The following is an 18,678-nucleotide window of genomic DNA, read 5'->3' on the forward strand; positions in this document are numbered from 1 at the left end:
CCTCCCCAAGGCCACCACCGGTGAGTGACAGACAATGACAGTCACAGAGAAACCGCCCCATAAATAGCACTTTTTCTTGTGCCAGACACTCGTTTGCAAGACTCTCATTTGACTCTCATAACACTATGATGTCCACATTCTTTTCCTGCTTGACCGCTGGCGGAGACTGACGTTAGCAAGAAGGTGGAACCAGGAATCAAACCCACTCTGAAAACTGGGCTCTTAGCAACTACAACCGAGCCCGTCAATCTCTTTAGAAAACATCTGGCTGCTTCTAACGTACGTGAAAACGTGCTCTCTCTATATTATTATATCAATCATTAATAGTAACTGTTAAATTGTACTGCAGTAGGAGGAGTGGACCTTAGTTTGAGTTTGAAGCTCATCAAAAGCACGAAGGTGATTCTCAGGTCCTGGGATGAGGTGGATCTAGAAATTACAAAACAGTTTGGCGTGTTCTTACATCAGCTCAGCGGTCAACAGGAAAGAGAGGATGGTGCTCTGTTTAAATAAGGCTGGAGGGGCACCCGGGTGGCTCAGTGGTTGACCATCTGCCTTCAGCTCAGGGCGTGATCCCAGGGTCCTGGGATCGAGTCCCGCATCAGGCTCCTTGCATGGAGCCTTGTTTCTCCCTCTGCCTGTGTCTCTGCGTCTCTCTCTGTGTCTCTATGAATAAAAAAAAATTTTTTTAATAAATAAATAAAAAATAAATAAGGCTGGAGGTGTTGGTAGAACCGATAGCAGTGGAACCGAAGGCATCTCTAATGTCTCGAAGGAAGAAACCGTTGTCCTCTGGACCTTTCTTGTGTCATCATGTTCCATGAATGAAAGTGACCCAGGTCAGTGGGGCACAGCGGGGTGGCTCCTGTGGTCAGCCTTAGTGAGGAACCTATATCATGGGTGGTGGTCAGTCCAGGTCCACAGGAAACCCCAGCATCAGAAGCAAGAACTTCCATTGGCTTTTGGCAGGCCGAAGAAAAGTTGGGGTGAAGCGATTACAGATGATGAAGAGCTTCCATTCCCAGCGTTGAGATACAAGAGAAACAGAAGGCATGGTCCTTGCCCTTAAGGAATTTGCAATCTGATGAGAGGCATGAAGTGCTGAAGGGAAGCAGGAGAGGTCAGAGGGGCCTGTGGCAGGAATGCAGCACCGCAGAACAGACAGGACCCAGGCCTGGGAATTAAAACATCGGAGTTCTAGTATCTTCTCTCCCACTTCCCGGACACGTGATCTATGTATTACTTAACCTCTCCAAGAGAAAGTGCCCTTTGACATCTTGGAAGTGGGTAAAAGCATGGCATTATGGAAGGAATTCAGCAAGCATTTATTAAGTGGCTTTTCTACACCACGCTTGCAGTGGGTAGGAACCACGATTACAGACTCTCACACACTGTAGGAGCCTGAAGTGCCCTTGGCAAAGATATTACAAAAGAGATGGGTCTTGAGAAGGTCCTGGAGATTGCTGACGCATTGGATGGCTGGGGGACTTGAAGGGGGACGACACATTCCAGACTGCAGGAATCACATGGGCCGAAGTTCAGGGGGTAAAGGGAGCTTAGCGATTTCAAGGGACTGATGGGGAACCAGTATGCCTAGGAGGTGGATGGGTAGGTGTGGTTAGAAATAGACTGTGCACAAAGGGTAGGGCAGGATTCTGAAAACCCTTGAAAGATGGCCTCGATATCCTCTGATATTATAGTTATGGGTGTTATTTTTATTCAAGGGAAGAAAAAAAAAAAGAAAAGAAATGCGTGCTGCTCACCCAAACATCAGGACATTCTGTTCCTCTGTGATTGTGCTTCGTGAAAATGCTCTCCAGCAAAAAAAAAAAAAAGGGAAAAAGAATGATTAAGGGAAAAATATAACTAGAGCCACATTGATTTCAACTCCACTGAAAGCACAGCAGGAAGAAGTCGTTGTGTTTGCCAAACTCCAGAAAAAGGCACAATTGATGGGGGGGGGGGGGAATAGTGGGGGGGGCGGGGGGAGGGGGAGAAGCAAGAGATGGGAGATGAGGAGGGGGGTTTTATTCTCCCAAGAAGATGTAAATAATGGCAAGGTATAGGGCATGGAAGGGGAAATTACTGTGACAGGGCCTTTTTAGGGAAGAAACTAGAACTAAATACACTTTCCTTTAGTCCTCATCTTTCATTCAACTCTCCAGTTACATGGGGGCTCCCTGGAGCTGATGTTTCCCCCTTTCCTGTCACAAGTCGTCATTGACTGGAGCCCATCACTTCAAAATAATGGCCTGCAATTCCTCCATTGTTGTGATTAATACAGGGTAATAATTATTAGCCACACTGGAAACCGCAGAGGCGAGGTAGGGCTGCCAGGCTGCCGGGCTTTATGGAAGCCAGGAAAGTTCCCTGTCATTCCACCAGGGGGGGTTACATCCCCGAGAGACCAGGGAAGGCTTTCTGCTCTCAGCTTCTCCAGGAGGCCAAGACCTGGGGCTCTCTCACCCCCCACCCCGTTGGGGGGCAAGGGGGCGGTGCAGTAGCCTGGGCTGGGATTTGCCCTAAAGCCAAGACCTCATAGAACCACACAAAATAGGAACCCCACAAGAAAGACAGAAGGCTGGAGCTCCAGGGTCGGGGTTGGGAGGGGTGAGGGGAGAGAAGGGAGAAGAAGGTGAATGAATATAGGATACCCACCCGTCCCCTACTCTCCAGCCTTTGAAACATCAGGAAATATTGTCAGCTGAATGGATCGAAGGGGCTGGAGCCACCCGTGACTCAGGAAGATTCATAACCCCAGAGCCCTGCACAGAAGAGTTTATCAAAGGCAGGCTGAGAGAGAAATCATCCCACTTGAGACAATTCAAAGGCAAAATCCTATTTCTCAGCTCTGTCCCTGTATTGCAGTCCCTTGTTGATGTTTTTAGGCGCTGGGCTTTCTTAGCCAATACAAGGATGCTTTGTGTGTCCCTCATCCTTCCTTCATTCTCCGAGTTCAGAGGTGGGGCGAGAGCGGTGAGGCAGTATGGGGGGGACAGGGGAGTGTGGAGCCCAATTCTTACAGCTTACAGATGGGGGTTGGGGGTTGGGGGTCAGGGGGGAGACCAGGGCCTAGGGAGGGGGCTTGTGAGAGGTCAGGGAATACAGAAGCAGGATCAGAACCCAGGTCTCCCGGCTCCCAAGAGAGGGGGCTCCAACCTCTGTTTTTTTGGGGGAAATCACAGCCTTTTCACTCCGAGTACACAGAAGCCATTTCGGAAGACAGACACGGTGCTGTGACCCCAGAGGGAAACAGGAGGAAAGTCAGAAGAGAAAGGTGGCCACAGAGCATTGCTCTTGTTGTCCTTCGCTTCCCGTGTCATGCTCTACCTGGGACACCCGGCAAGAGACGATCTCACAAGAGGAATCATAAGAGACTGATGCTGGGGGAAAAACCTGGATCTTTCCTTCTAGGAATTCGAAACTCGGAGGACAGAAGGCAATGTTAAAGCGTTTTATTCCAGTGTCTCTGAACCGTTCCATGATGCCGGTGATGAGGCGGTGGCTTCCCACTGGCCAAGCGCTCATGTCATTTCTGGATTATTTCTTTCCAGACTTCAGTAGTTCACACACACCCTGCCCTCAGTGTGCAGCATCGGAGCAGGCGCTGGGGCCTCACTTAAGCAGTGTTTGCACGGGGCAATGGACTTGACCCTCTGCAAGCCTCCTCTCCGGGTGAGGTCCCACCTACCTACCGAGAAGCTCCCGGCAGAGCAGGGATCACCCCTGCAGGGCCCTGGACTGGCCCCCAAGTGTCTGGGGTGAGGCCTCCCAGACTCCCCCCAGCAGCTGCTGTTCACAGCCTTCTGCAGACCAGAGACAGGCTCCTGGGGCCAGGTCTCACTTTTCGGGCACCCCTCCCGATCCTTCCCAACCTCCCAGGGGCTCCGTCCCTGGGAGGGCCTGGGCGCTGTGTTAGGTACGGCACGCACCAGTCAGGAAAGACAGGTCAGCGGCTGGGGGCAGACAGAGGAGAGGGTAATGTTCCATCCCAGAAGACCTTGCAGTTAGAGTCAAGAAGAAATTCTTCTGCTATCATTCTTGTCTTTCTTTCTCCCCTAATTAGGAGGAGACGTAAGTTCAATTCTGTTGGGGTTTGTAGGGCACAGATGCAATCAAGGGGAAGGCAAACGCCGGTGTTTTGCTCACCGTGCTCCCTGTGGGTTCCCACAAAGATCGACTGGCAGGTTCTCTCTAAGGGGTAGGGGTGACACACGTTGCACCCAATTATCCCATTATTTTGAAAGGCAGGCCTGGCCACCTATGTGGTGTTGCACAGGGCAGAGGTGACATAAGCTAGTGGAGATGTGCATGCGCTGGCAACTCCTTCCCTCTGGGCCAAGTCTCATTGTTAAACACACACCCTGCAAAATGGGGAAGAATTGAGCTCATTAATATGATTGTTTATAATAATCATGGTAGCTACTACAACATGCTCTCCTTTGTAAGAGAAGATGACACTCCTGACCCTCAGGAGGGTGGAAGCTTTCCCTGACTCATGATGAATCTGCGGGAGCCCTCCTGCTGCAGGGTCCGGGTCACTGGCTAGTGCACAGCTAAGAGGGATGAAGCCCAGTGCCTCCCGTTTCCTGGCATCTGAAGTATGGACGCCCACATTCTCAGCACTTTCGCCTCCTCAGAAGACAACATAACTGGAGAAAAAGGATGTCAGATAAACCTGGGTTCAGATTCTGACCACACCACGTGCTACCTGGGTGACCTTGGCACCAACGGCTTGACTTTCTGGTCATCAGTTTCTGCATCTGTAAAACGGGGTGATGGTACTTACCTTGTAAGATTGTAAGATCACCTTACATTTGTGAGGATTACGTATCATATGTGTTTTCTCCCAAGCACTGCGATTGAGAGAGGGTGGGCACCCAGCGCATGCTGGCCTGTACCATTGTACGTGGATAATTATAAGCAACTGAAGGGAAGGTATTATTTTGTCTAAGGAAAGAAACCTGGACAAACTGATAGTTTCCTATTGGTTCTTAGGGTTTCTTTCTTTCTTTCTTTAAAGATTTTATTTTATTTATTTATTTATTTATTTATTTATTTATTGAAGAGAGAGATGGGGAGACATTGCACATGAACAAGCAGGGGAGAGGTGGAGGGAGAAGCTCCCGGCAGAGCAGGGATCCCGATGCAGGGCTCGATCCCAGGACCCTGAGCTGAAGGCAGATGCTCAGCCGACCGAGCCATCCATGTTCTTAGTTTCTGATCTCAAAGGTACAAACCGTGCTGGCTCCGTCCCCTTGGCTTTGGGTGCGTTCACTTCAGGATCCTCAGAAAGCCTGGAGGCCCAGTTCCAGCTGAATCTCCGAGAGCAACCGTCACCTGAGCCAGCCTGGGCCATCGGAGCCCAGAGATCAGTGTGGGGCTTCTTGGCAAGCGAGGGCCACCGAGCAGAGGAGGACCTCAAAGGAGCAACCTGGTAATGCAACTCAGGCCATGGAGGTCCACTCCGTTCTAATTCCTGTACAATTAAGGAGTGTGCACCGAGGCACCCAGGCCACTCTGCCCGCCTGGAGGTGTGGGTGTATGTGGGCTGCCTAGTAAGAAGCGCCAACTCCCATGTGGATGTGCTTTGTGCTTTTGGGGGGCGAGGTTAGACACAGAATCCATTTTAGTCTGTAGCATTTTCTAGTGGAGGCGTGGGAGGGAAAGAGGCCCAAAGTGATGGGGAGGCAATGCAGCCACCCCACAAGCCAAAGGGCATTCCTTTTCTTTTTTTTTTTTTTTAAGATTTTATTTATTTATTTATTTGACAGAGCGAGAGATTGAGAGAGAGAGAGAGAGAGAGCACACGAGTGGTGGGGAGGGGCAGGGGGAGAAGGAGAAGCAGACTACCTGCTGAGCGGGGAGCTCAATGCAGGCCTCGATCCCAGGACCCTGAGATCAAGACCTGAGCTGAAACCAGGGGTCAGACGCTTAACCGACTGAGCCAACAAGGATTTTTCTAACAAGCCCAGCTATTTTCCCTGGAAAACCGAACAAGAGCATGAACTGCAATTCACAGCGGTGGGGAAGGGAAGTTTGCTCTGGAAGGAACCGCTAGGTTTTAAGACAACCTCCCCATCTGCCTGCATAACTGGCTCCAATTCACAGCCAGTATCTTATCTGATTCTTGTCAAGCAGAGTATGCGAGGCGACGGATACTGTTTCCACTTCATAGATGGGGAAACTGAGGCACGGAGGGGCTTAGCCAGGGACTGCAGGACCAAATGAATAGTGTCTCCTTTTTTTGGAACCTCTCAGAAAAAAATAGAAGAGAAAGGCCCTTTCTCTGACTCCCAGTGCCAGGCCCAGAGCAGCGGCCAAAATGGTGAGCAGAGGACTTCGCCCAGCCCTCACCTTCCACGCCCAAAGCCCAGCAGTCCAAACTCCCGCCCAACCTCCTCCCGTGTGCATGAAGGATTCCCGTGGATTGTTCCAGGGAATTGCTTAGGTGGGTTTAGGCTGCAACTGGCTGGGCCTCCCAGAGAATATTGTCCTCGCAGAACAGCATACTAGAAGGATGGGAGGGAGGAGGGGCTTCGGCAAAGAGGGCGAGGTATACAGGACATAAGCTCCGCTTGTGGGAGGTTTAGTGAGAAAGGAGTGAAATCCTGCCTTGTTTGATCTGGAGCCTTAACAGGCTCGCTACTGTTTAAAGTACACAGGAAAGCGGGATTTGTGAAGAGATGAGAGGGGAGGCAGGAGGGGGGTGACATCTTTATGAATGGTACTGAGAACCCCGGAGCAGGTGCCCCGTTGCTGTGTCCTGGGCCCGTGTCCCCACTGCCTAGCCTGAGGCTCACCACTCTGGCATCCCAGCAGCCTCTCCTCCATTCATGGGACTTGGCCCACACGCTCCAGTTTGGCCCGTCAGAACAATCCCTTTGTTCCTAACAATGTGGGGGGTAGAGGAGGCTGCTGCTTCTGCACTGTGGCTGCCTGACAGTGTCCGCTGGGCCAAGGTGAAGTACGGCATGGGAGACAGAGGGGCCCACCCACAAGGGGAATGTGTCCCTGTCTCGAAATGTGAAGTCTCGGGGTGAGGGCAAGTGAGAGGGGACATGAGTTTGGAGGAGAGATAGCTCGAGATGGTGGTGGCGGCAGTGGCCTGAGCTTTGGGAGCTAGACGCAAGCCTGGGTACAGATCACGCACCACCCGAAGGTCACACGATGGCAGTGGCAAGCATGAACCCCGACCTCCGACCACCAGTCAGGTCACGCGGCCTCCCAGGCCCAGCCCCCATCCCACTCCAGGCACCCTAAATATATGCACACACACACACACACTCGCAGGCAGCGTTCCCATGCAAAACGCGATGGCTTGCCACCCCCCTCAACCCTCCCCCACCACCACCTCTGAAAGGGAGCAGACTTAATGCTGAAAGCCTGCCAAAGTGTGGCTGGCTTCCAGCACCAAAAATACCTCCCGGGATCTGAGGGGCTACTGCGCTGGCGTCTATTTGTGGGGCTGGAGCTGCTGCAGTGGCAGAGAGAGGACTCCCTCTGGGGATCGGCCGGTTGCCCATTTGGGCCTATTCTCCCCAAAGTCTAAGGCTCGCTTTCCAGAGCCTGAGGAGGCCTGCTCAGTCAGACTTGCCCTCTGCAGGAAAAATACTTAATCATTTTACTCACCCCCCAACACACACACAAAAAAACCCTCAGCTCCATTTCTAGAATGCTGTTGCCTTGTCCTCTTCTACTTGTCTAATCTTTTTCCCCAAGTCACCCATCTAGTGACAAACAAAGAATAAGCAGGGGGCCCGGGTTAACAGTGCAGCAGCCACAGGTGGCTTTGCAAGAGTGAGGCTTCAGGAGCACGGCGACCAGCTGAGGTGCGTGGGTTGCGGTGGAGGAGAACCCTGTTGGGCTTGCAAGGATTTTCCAAAGATGAGTATTTGACATAAGATAAACAGATGCCCATCCATCCACCCATCCATCCATCCATCTTTCCATCCATTGATTCGATAAGTATTTATTAAATACCCACTGCTTGTCCAGAACTGTGCTGGGCTGTGACTGTCTGCCCTCGTGGAAATGAAGGATGGACTGCAAGGCATCGGGTTGAGGTTCCGTGGGCCCCCAGGGACTACGGGTTTGACACCAGCTGGACAGGATGAGGAAGAAGACACAAAAGTCTAGATAGATACCAGAAAACTCAAGTTCCAGAAAAACATAGGCAGGTCTGAGGGGTATGGAGCCTACTAGCATGATCGGTAGCATGATGTCTTTAAAAAATACTTGTGGAAGAGATGGTCATGTACTGTATACAATTCCATTAAAAGAGGAAATATCATAAACTTATTGTTAATAAGTAATATTTGTGGAATGAATGAATGAATTCCCAGTGATCTAGGGACGTGCTTAGTGAAACCCCTTTAAAGACCAAAGGCTCATTTATATTGTCATCGCCTCATGGGATGTTATATTTCAATACAAATCATGAACTCCAGTTGTTATTTTTTAATTCCCAAGATATATTGTTATAATTATGTGCTTAACTAATAAGGTCCATATTTGTTCTAGCCTATTGGGACTAAAAATATGAACAAATCTTTCCATTTTAATGACGTTATTAATTCTTCCAATGGTTTTACATAGGTCTATTTTAATTCTATCAACTATCTGAAGGTTGAAGGTAGAAAGTCCCATCTCCTAGATGGACATACTGAGGCCCAGAGATGTTAAGTGGGCTTCCACCAGGGTACCACCCAGTAGACCAGATTAGTGTTCCTCCAGCTGCTGTGCTGACTGTAGGTACCCCCATAACCTCACAGGACTCAGATCTTAGACCTTGTCCAGTGACGATGTGGGAACTTGGTGACACTGTGTCGTGCTGCCTGCAGTGTGTTCTCTCACCTGTCTCCTCTCTCTCCTCCCTGCTCTCTCGCCCTCTCCCTTCATTTGGGAAGCACAGGGATGGCTGAGGACGAAGCATGGGGTGAGTAGAAGGATCTGTTTCATTTTACCCTGTCTTTGCTCCTGGTTCTAGCCTTTATTTCTGGATCGTGGGTGGGGGAGGTGGTATTGGACGAGTATTTAAATTTTATGATAATCTTCCCAAGATGTGATTAAGTTGAGGCATGGGGTAGAGACGTGACCCCCTTCCAGGGTCACAGAGCATTTGATTTAGAACCAGAAGGTCCTAATTTTCAGCCACAAGCTTTATCAGTTGGGTGTTTTCAACCCTACCGCTGGCTGTGTTGGGTGTATTTGGCCAGACTGATGTTCCACGTATCAATCAGATGGGAGAAATGCTGTTCCAAAATTCCTAGCATCTTCTTCAAATCATATTCTTTAATAAATTGCGATTTATATTCAGTCTACTCAGAGATAAGAGGGTAGACAAGACTGTCTGGATGGGGAGACAAGACCTACTTATAAAGAGAAATAAATAATAATATGGGGTAACTTATGATAATTGCCTGGAGGGGTGCCAACAATAAACACCAAAGAAGTGTGAAGGAAAAAAAAAAAAAGCAGGTATGGATCAGGGAAAAGAGCTTAGACAGATTCTATGTGGCTCCACAGGACACAACCAGGAATAACCAGTGAAAGTCACAAGGAGATAAATTTCAGCTAATTACAATGATGAGAGAACTTTTGAAGAATTAAGTAATTTCAGTCGATGAAGGAAAGCCTAGAGTTTCCTGCACACACATCCTACACGGTGTTGAGTGGACGACTGTGTAAGACCCCTCGCGGGCCTAAATGCCCAACTACCACCACCCCTTTTCCTACGCTCCTGCTCAGGGAATTTCATGGACTCCCTCCAGGCTTCCCAGGAGTGATTTTTTTTTTTTAATTTAATTTTTTCTGTTTATACCACTGAGGACTGTGGCCACGAGAGGGCAGTAGATGGAGCTTATCCGAATACTTGAACATATTGAGTAAACTCGCTGTGCTCTCGGCTCGAGCAGGGACTACGCAGATCCTGCGAGCTCACTGGGGTCTAGCTTGCAGGCCTCCTTCGGAAAGCCACGTCCAGGCCCTGCGGACACCAGGAGACTACATGGCACCGAATCAATGGTCGTAAAGGCACCGAGGCATCGCCATCCGGAATCCAGAGACAACTCACCTTAGGTCATTAAAATAAGTTATCTCACCTCCACCTCTGGTTCCCCCTGCCAGACAAGCTCGGTGGGGCCTGAATGTGGAAAGCGCCCCTCTGGCCCCCCACCCCACTGCACCCCACCGCACCGCACCTCACCTCACCCCCCAAGCCTTGCCAGGTGCCCAGGATCCCAAATAGAGCTGGACGCTCCAGCTTCAGAGCAAAAGCTCACCTTTGCATCACAAAAACAATAATTCATAACAACTTCAGACCTCACCTGACAGCGTGTTGGCTTTTAGAAATCCACGAGCGAGGCCGGGCGGGGGGCGGGGGGGGGCATTTGCTGCCACCAATTCCAATTCCGAGGCCCTCTGTTCTCAACCCCACGGGCCGCACCCGCTCCTCCCCACTCACCCCGTCACTCGCATTAAAGATGAAGAGGGACGTGTGCGGGATGGACGCGGTGACAGGTGGTGCTAAGGGGAGGTGGGGGGGCACCTCCCCACTGCCCTCACCTACTCTGCGGGCGGGCGGGCGGGCGGGCGGGCGGGCGTGCTGGGCTCCGCGCACTGGGGGGTGCGGGGGTGCGGAGTCGATGGGGGGTGCTGGCGGGCTGCGGTCTCAAGGCCTCCCCCCAGTCCCCAGCGCCCCCGCCCCTTGCAGGATTTCGTTGCCCCCTTGGCCACTTAAGGTGGCCGGCGGGTCCGGGCTGCGCAGGGCGCAGGGCGTGCAGCCCGGCGGCCTCCGGGTGCCAAACCCGGTTGTCCTTTGTTGACAGCTCGCGGAGGCGGCGGTCGGGGCGGGCGGGGGCGCGGCGGGGGCGCGGCGGGGGCGCGGGGGGGCGCGCGGCGGTGCCAGGGGCGGGGGCGGCCCCGGGCGGGCGGGCGGGCGCGGCCGGCAGGGAGCGGGTTAACGCGCGCGGCCTCTATGATAATGAGCTGCATGGTAATATAGGGAGGCCGGCGCTCAGGGCTCCGCCGCCGCCGCCGCCGCCGCCGCCACCGCGGGAGCCGGAGCTGCCGGAGCCGCCGGAGCCGCCGGAGCCGCCGGGCGCAGCGGCGTCCGCGCCGGGCTGGAGCGGGAGGGCGGCCGGGGCGCAGCGGCAGGGGCAGGGGCTCTGCCACCGGGAGGGCGAGCGGGCCCGAGCAGACCCCGCGGGCCGGGCAGCGGCGAGCAGCCGAGCGGGGCCCCGCCGCCGGCCGAGCCAGCCCCGAAATAGATCTGGAAAGCCAGGCTCCCGGAGGAAATGGGACTGTGACCGAACCGGGCAGCGAGAAGGGAAGGAAGCAGCGCCGGGCTTGCTGATGTCAGAGCAGCCCGGAAAGTCGCGCTGGAAAACCCTGAAGGCAGCCGGGGCTCCGCCGCTCCCGCCGCAGGGACACCCACGCCGCCGGGCCCCCGCGCGCGCCCCCCCGCGCCTCCGGCCACAGCGCGCGGCGGGGCACCGAGGGCGCGCGGCCCCGAGCCCCAGGGGCCCCTCCGGGGACACGGACGAGGGGCCGGCGGCTGGACGTGCAGCCCCGTATGCATTCGGACTCCGCGTGGATTTGGCCGTGCCCGTGACCGCGAGCTGCGGGCAGCGACAGGGGCAGCCCGGCGGCCGGGGCGCACCGGCCGGGAGCGGAAGGACGGACGGACACGTCGGCCGAGCTGGGTAAGCGGCGCCTGCCTGCGCCTGTGCCCGAGCGCGCGCGCCCCGCCGCCCCTCACCACCCCCCCCCCGCCGCCCCCCGCCCCACCCCGGGGGGCTCGGCCACTTTGGCGGGCTGCGCGCGGGGCTGCGTGCGGGGTGCGCGGGGGGTGCGGGCGGACCCCGAGCTCCCAGCCGCCGACCCCGCCCGGGGCTGCCCGACCGCCGCGGGCTCCCGGGGGCGAGGGCGCTCCGCCGTGCGTCTCGGCCGGCCGCGCACCTGCTGGCCCTCGGCGGCCCCCGGCAGCGCGGGGCGGCGGGGCGGTCCCGACAGCCCGGAGCCCGAGGCCACCGTGGCCCGCACTGGGCTCGGCCTGGGGGCGCTCCCCGCGGGGGTGCCGGGGCCGCCGGTTGTCGCTTCGGGGCAGGGGACTTGGGAATGGAAGGGAATGCATGGTCTGCGCGGGGTCCCTGAGCCCCCCGGGAGCGAGTCCAAGGCACGGAGTGGGGACAAGTGCTCCATGCGCCTCGCTGTGCTCCCTCGTGGTCAGACGCCCGTTGGCACCATCCCCGGGGGAGGGGGGAGCAGCGCGCCGGGGCCGGGGCCGGGGGCTGAAGCGGGAGCTTGCCCGCCCGGGGTCCGAAAAGCTCCTCCTAAACCATTGGAACATATTTCCCTCCATGTGTTCCTTCTTGCCCCACCCCACAAGTGAGGTAGGGGTCTTGGAACATTCCGGCCCTTTTATATCTACCCCACAGGTAGTCTCTATAAATGTTGATCATGGTCTGGGTGAGCAAGGAAAGAGTCCTCAGAAACTACCCTTCCAGGTCCACCTGTTTGGGGTGACCCTGGCCTTAGGAGTAGCTGTCGGCGCAAACTCAGCTCTGAGTGACAGATAATGGGGGGGGGGCGAGGTGGGTAAAAGGCTTGGGCTTCCAGGCCCGTTAAGAGTCCAGGAATGAGAGCCCCCCCCCCCCCCCCCGTGAAATGGGCAGTGGAATCTGATCAGGTCTCCTGTAGGAATGCAAGATCCTAGGGGAGCAGTTGCATACCAGAAGTGTCCATGAAAGGGACATAGGGACAGGACCGGTTTGAGGGAGGGGGGCTGCCAGCTATAGCTTGTGGCCGTGATTTGAGGCGGGGGGCGTCTAGCGGCTCAGAGGAACCCACAAAAATTGGGGGATCCATTCATTCCCTTCCTGCTATTCACAAGCACAGTGGACAAGGTCCGGGAGCCGCTGACTAAGATGGGTGTCTGGGCTGGGTTGGACGTTTTAGGACCGGGAGTCAAGTTCAGCCCTCCCCTCCCCAACACAGAAGCAGGCTCCTGTCTTGCTGGGCTTCTTTCCCAGACCTTGAAACTTCATTCTTCCCTCTGGGCAGGCTTTGGATTCTGGGGCCTTCCACAGAGCGACAGAGCCCCGGAAGAGATAGCTCTGGCTGGAGGAATTCAGCTATTCCTAATTGAAATGCACAACTTTTGTGCAATCACCCCAGAAAGCTCCCGGAGTTGCTAGCAGTCCTCTCTCCTCTGACCTCCTGGCAAGAGAGAATTCATTAACTTCCCTCTCACCTCACACAGCACCGTTTGAACTAATTACCTGTGATCTCTCCTCCTTGGCCTGGGGTGGGGGGTCGTGGGGGGGGTGGAGTGAGGCAAGAGAGTAGAAAACTGAGAGCAATCTGTCAAGATATCCCAGTGAGGTTGTTTTTCTTTTCCCTTCTTCCACCTGGCATGTCCGCCTTTCCCGGGACCCTTCCTCATCCTAGAACTTGCCCTCCCTGCATGACCTGAAGGAGCCTTCCCTTCTGTCCCCCAGGCCCCCAGCCGACCCTCTTCAGGGACCCGCTGATAAAGGGAGGGCAATGCAGGCTGCCCTCTCTGCTCCCTCACTGTCCTCAGCAAATTGCATTAGGACGGGGCAAATTGGCTTGCAAAGCAGTTAAATGGAAATGACATTTGGAGCGAGGTGCAGTGGGGATGCCGCCGAGGATCAGCAGGATCCGAAGGGGTAAAGTAAAGTAGCGGAAGGTCTCCTCTGCCCAGGGGTCATGGGTCTGGCAGGAGAACCCCCGCCCCCATCCCGGTCTCTTTAATAGGACGGGAGGATCGGGGTACCTCACACCCTGTAGTAGAGCAGAGGGGCTGGTTGGCCTTTCAACCCAAGTCCAAATGAAGAGCAAACCGTGGTGTTACGTGTCCATCCCCCAAAAGAAACCATGTCATTATCAGATTGGTGACTCCCATTTCGGAGCTGGCCTGAGTACCTATCCCTGTCCCCCCAGAGCTGGGGAGCACCTACCCTCCAACATGCTTGACCAGCCAAACGCTTGCAGGTGTAGTAAATGTAAAAGTTCACCATCTGGAATCCTGGAGTCTGTGCTTATAGCATGAGGTTAAAAAAGAAAACTGTCAAAGAACAGCTACTTCTCCACTGGACCCCTTTCCCATTTGCCAATACTTCCGATGAGCCCGTTCATCTTTATTTCATGGGCACGTTACAAGAAGACACAGGCGCAGGAGGGGAAACCAGTGCCACAGTTAAATATCCAAGGCGCCAGCTGGCAGCAGCCGAAACTCCCCAGTTCGGGTACTATGGAATATTTATGGTGCTGGAGTTGTCACTGTTTGGGGGTTTATAGTCGCTATCCTGCCTCCTTTTCTACAGCTGCCTCCCCAAGATATGAGGTTTGTTGTGAGGGGAGGCGATTCCTGTCCCCAGCAGCAGCAGCTCCCCCCCCACCCCCCAGCTGTCTCTCTGCATTGCCACACAGCTGTCTCCACTCACACACAGACTGGGGCCCGATATACTTCTGTCCATCATGGCAAATGGAGAGGTAAGGAGCTCCAAGGCAAGCCGAAGCCCCTACGCCCACCCCACCCCCATTCTGGTCGTAAAGAGACTGGAGCATTGTGTTACAGTCTGTTAACTACAAATAATTCAGGACTGTCCACAGGGAGACTGGCTTCGAGGTGTTGTCGCTTTGCAGCTCGTCTGCACCCCCACCCCCATCACTACCACCCTCACCCAGGGCCAGTCTGCTATCAATTCATTATATGTGAATATTCTTTTTCTCCCCTTCACATATGCTCAGTTCCAACAATGATGAATGGAACGGATTCCCTTATGGGAAACAGTTTTTTCACTTAGTTACAAAGATTTCATGCCTGATTAGAGTACATGAAGGCTGGGTGTGCGTCCACTTCTTTTTTGGTCATTTCGAAAGGTGAGCCCTGCGGAGACAGAGAAAGGCAGTTCTTCCCGGGGTCAAACGGCCGGTCCCAAAGGCGCCCTGGGAGGGATGGATGGTAAGAACGGGGACACCCCTTTTCTCCTCGGCTTAGCCCTCGGGCTCTCCGGGGCCCCATTCCCTGGCACTGGGGCATATGGAACCTCTTTATCTAGCTCCACACTGTTCCATCTGGAATTCGAGGGCAGAAATAGAGGCGAGAAAGTTCTTTGTTGGGGAGCAGGGTCCCTACCGGGCAAGAGTGTAAAGGAAGCGGAGGAGGGGAGGGTGACAGCTGAAAGAGCAGGCTTAGGCCTGAGCAGTGCAGAAGTTCCCTGCTCCTAGAGTTGGTTAACCATTAACCCCCTGCCCGGCCTGGGCCAGATCTCCTGCTCAGGGGAAAAGATAGGTCTCAGAAACCCAGAAGCCCAGCAGGTGTTCCCTGCATCCCCCTCTGGCTCAGCGGAACATTTGTTCTGTCTCCCCTCCTTGCTCCAGCCAGAGGCTCAGTCCTGGCCCCGACCTACCCTCCCCCACCCCCACCCGCCTTCCCTGGCAGGGGCACCCTCTTCCCACCCCCTGCCAGCTGTCCCTTCACCCAGGCATTGCCTGTTGTTTCATGGCAGCGTGCATCTCAGCCACCAGGAAGCAGGGAGGGGGGCTGGTGGAGAGAACTGATTGAGGGGAGCAGACCAGTTCCACTCAAGACCCTAAAGCCAGAGCGCCAAGCTCACGTTGTACGATGTTTCAAGCAGAGGGATCAACACAGAGGGCCCAGATTTGCTTGGGGCATGGGAGAGGGGAGAGTTTCGGTCCACGTTCTCTTCTCCTCCAGGAGCACTGGACTGTCCTAGTGCTTCTATGATCTGACTGGTGGGTCCCTATTTGGGCTCTCCCAGAGTCGGTCCTTTGATCCAGGGCCATGTCAGAGCATTGCCAGTTCATCAGACCTGGCTTCTTGAACTTCAGAATTTAAAAAAAATAAAAATAAATAAATAAATAAAAAGTCGGCAGATGAACCAAGCATTGCAGACCCACAAGATGCAGGAACAGAGTCACACGTGGAAAGCCCAAGTCCAGATGTAGAAATAGTCACGGGGACCCAGAGAAGCAGGGTGCCGCGAAAGGAAGATAAGGACGGAGAGATTGGCGGTGTGAGCAGGCCACAGAGCTGGGAGCAATCGGAAAGCATGTGGGAAAGAACAGTCTAGGCTAAGGGAGCCCTTCTTCCCAGGCAAGGGGAGGCTCCATCCGGGCTGCTGTGGGGAGCTGAAGTAGCAGGTCAGCTCCACTAGAGGGGGATCTTGAAAACCAGGCTTGGCCTGAAACTGTGGTTTCTGTGCCTTTTTTTTTTTTTTAAGAAGGAAAAAAAATATTAGAAACTCCCAGCTGTCACTACCCCGAGACTACAACTGGTGGGGTCCTATTGCCAGGGGACCTCGGGGCCGCCGTCTGGGGAAGCAGTCACCGGAGGCGCCCCAGCAGTGTGTGCAGCCAGGCTGGGGAGAGGCCTGCCCCGGCTCAGCAGGCAGGATGCAGGATGCCTCCGGGGTCGGCCCCGGGGAAGGGGATGCCGTAGTCTCCAGTTAGCAGGCAGTGCAGTCTGCTGGCCTGCACCCCCCCCCCCCCCGGACTGCTGGGGCCTCCTTTATCAGCAGCAGAAGTTCTTGGCCCAAGCCCAAGCCGCCTTCACATGCCTCCCCCCATCCCCTCCAGCCCCCAGCTCCCTAAATGTAGATTTTCGAGATCCTCCCAGGTGGTAGCAAACCTGCTCCCGAGGAGACTTTTTTAGAAAGACTTTTCAGGAACTGAACGCATGTCAACGTTGTATCGCCGATTTAATCTTTTCTTCATATTCTCTGTGGGAGCCTTTCTCTGAGTCATAATCCCCCTCTTTCATTTCAGCAGAGGACAATATGGAGAGGGAACAGAGTCCAGAGGCTTTTCTCATCTGCGGAGATGAGAACTGTCTAACAGGGCTCTGGAAAAACAGCGAAGTTTGGGGACAGGGAGGGGGCCAGAGAGTCGCATCCCTTCGGATCTGATAGCAGAGCCCCTGATGCCTCGTCTTGGCTTCCGGTTGGCTTCCGGTTGGCTCGCATCTACCTGGGGTCAAGCGGAAGGAGGGAAGGGAAGAGAGAGAAAAGAAGGAAAACAAGATAAATGTATCATGTTATGAAAGTTTAATCCTGCTTTTCCTTGGCTAAAATTACTTTGAGTATGAGAGATAAAAGGCAACGGGGTTGCCCTCGGAAGGTTCAGCTTGTCTTTGAGAAGGAAGAGGGGGAGGGATCCTGGGGCTCCGCGTGAATGGCCCATGAATGAACCTCTTTCCTCCATACCCCCCACAACAACGTTCTCTCTGAAGCTTCCAGAGAGAGAGAGAGAGAGAGGACAGAGGCTTCGGACAGAGGCGCCTCCAGTGCACCATCAGGGAGCTCACCTCCCAGGCTTTCTCTTCCCGTCTTTAAACACCCTCCCTTCTTCCCACCTTGGTGGTTTGTTTGGGGATGAGGTGGGGGCTATGGAAGAGGGGATGAGAGGGGAACCCCAGGACATCCCCTCCAACTTTACCCCTGGTCTTTGGAAGCTTACCCCCACCCCCACCCCGTGTCTTGCCCTTGCAGTGAGCCAAAGAGGAAGACACCAAAAGCAGAAATTGGAATCCATTTGCTTTTAAACAAATAGAAACCAATCACTTCCTTGTGCAATGCTAGGGATGGAGGAGCAGCAAAACAAAGATGAAAATGTAAGAGATCCTACCTCCAAGAAACAGTATGCTGCGGGCAGCGGGGAGGGGGGGTGGGAGGGGTCGGGGGGACCGTGATCTAAGCCAAGGATCCTCCAGGGAGCCTTTAGTAAAAGGCAGGATGGAGTTAACAGTGTTGGGGGTGGGGGGCGAGGGGGGGGGAAGGCAAGGAAGTGAAGGCACAGAAGCTCCTGGAAGCTTTGGCTCTGGTCCTTGGAAGGTGTAGATTTCCAGGAGAGAGACTCGCAGGCCTGAGAACCTCAGTGGGCCCTTGGGAATGTCTGTTCTCAGAACTACCCCTAATTCCCCTCATCCTCCGTGGATATTCAGGGGACCGCCAGCCTTGCAGTTGTTTTGTGTTAGCCAACATCCGACAGCAAGGGCCGGGCTGCCCACACTCCTGAGGGCTTTCCACCCTGCATTCTATGCAAATTGCATCCCTTTCCGTCCTCTAGAGCCCGGTGGGCGGCTTGGTGCCCCTGTGGCTCCTCGGGAAATGTTATTACTCATCTGTGCTCACATTTCAGTGTCCAGAATCCTGCTGTTAACTCACCCGCTCTTACCTGAATGAACTCATTAAACGGGTCAGACCCGGCAGAAATAGAATTCGGATTTTACCCCCACACCTTGGCTGGGCAGGGCGAGCCAAGGCCACCAGCCACCTCTGCCCTGTTCCCTGCCTGGAGAGGGAACCAATCTCTTGTTAAGGTTTCTGTCCAGAGGGAAGGGAGGGAGGATGGATGGAAGGAGGTGAAAAGGAGATTGACTTCTCCTCAATGGCGAAAAACTTTATCCAACCCTATAGAGGAAGGCTGTACTCTCCTTGCACCTTAAAATTATATCTAAGGTGGACAGATCTTGCACTGGGGCAGGCGGAACAAGGGGGCATGCTTGGGCTTCAGGAGGCCATTGATAGCTATATCTGTGTCTATACCTGTGTAAATATACACGTATTTGTATATGTATGTGACGTGTGTGTGTATAGAAAGAGGGACGTCTATGATCCCCCCCAAATG

General features: G+C 54.4%; 1 protein-coding gene across 3 annotated transcripts in view; it reads left to right on the forward strand.

Moving 5' to 3' along the window:
* Window positions 1-11,139: 11,139 nt before the first annotated feature.
* PLXNA2 (plexin A2) overlaps window positions 11,140-18,678 on the forward strand; it is a 206,308-nt gene continuing 198,769 nt past the window's right edge. Inside the window, exon 1 of one of the 3 annotated variants that reach the window (XM_072831218.1) lies at window positions 11,140-11,705. The gene's annotated coding sequence lies outside the window, so the exon portion shown is untranslated. The remainder of the gene's footprint in view (window positions 11,706-18,678) is intronic. The other 2 variants (XM_072831217.1, XM_072831216.1) reach the window with 2 other exon arrangements.

Source organism: Canis lupus, chromosome 6, assembly GCF_048164855.1.
Source record: "Canis lupus baileyi chromosome 6, mCanLup2.hap1, whole genome shotgun sequence".
In the NCBI taxonomy this organism is placed as follows: Eukaryota; Metazoa; Chordata; class Mammalia; order Carnivora; family Canidae; genus Canis; species Canis lupus.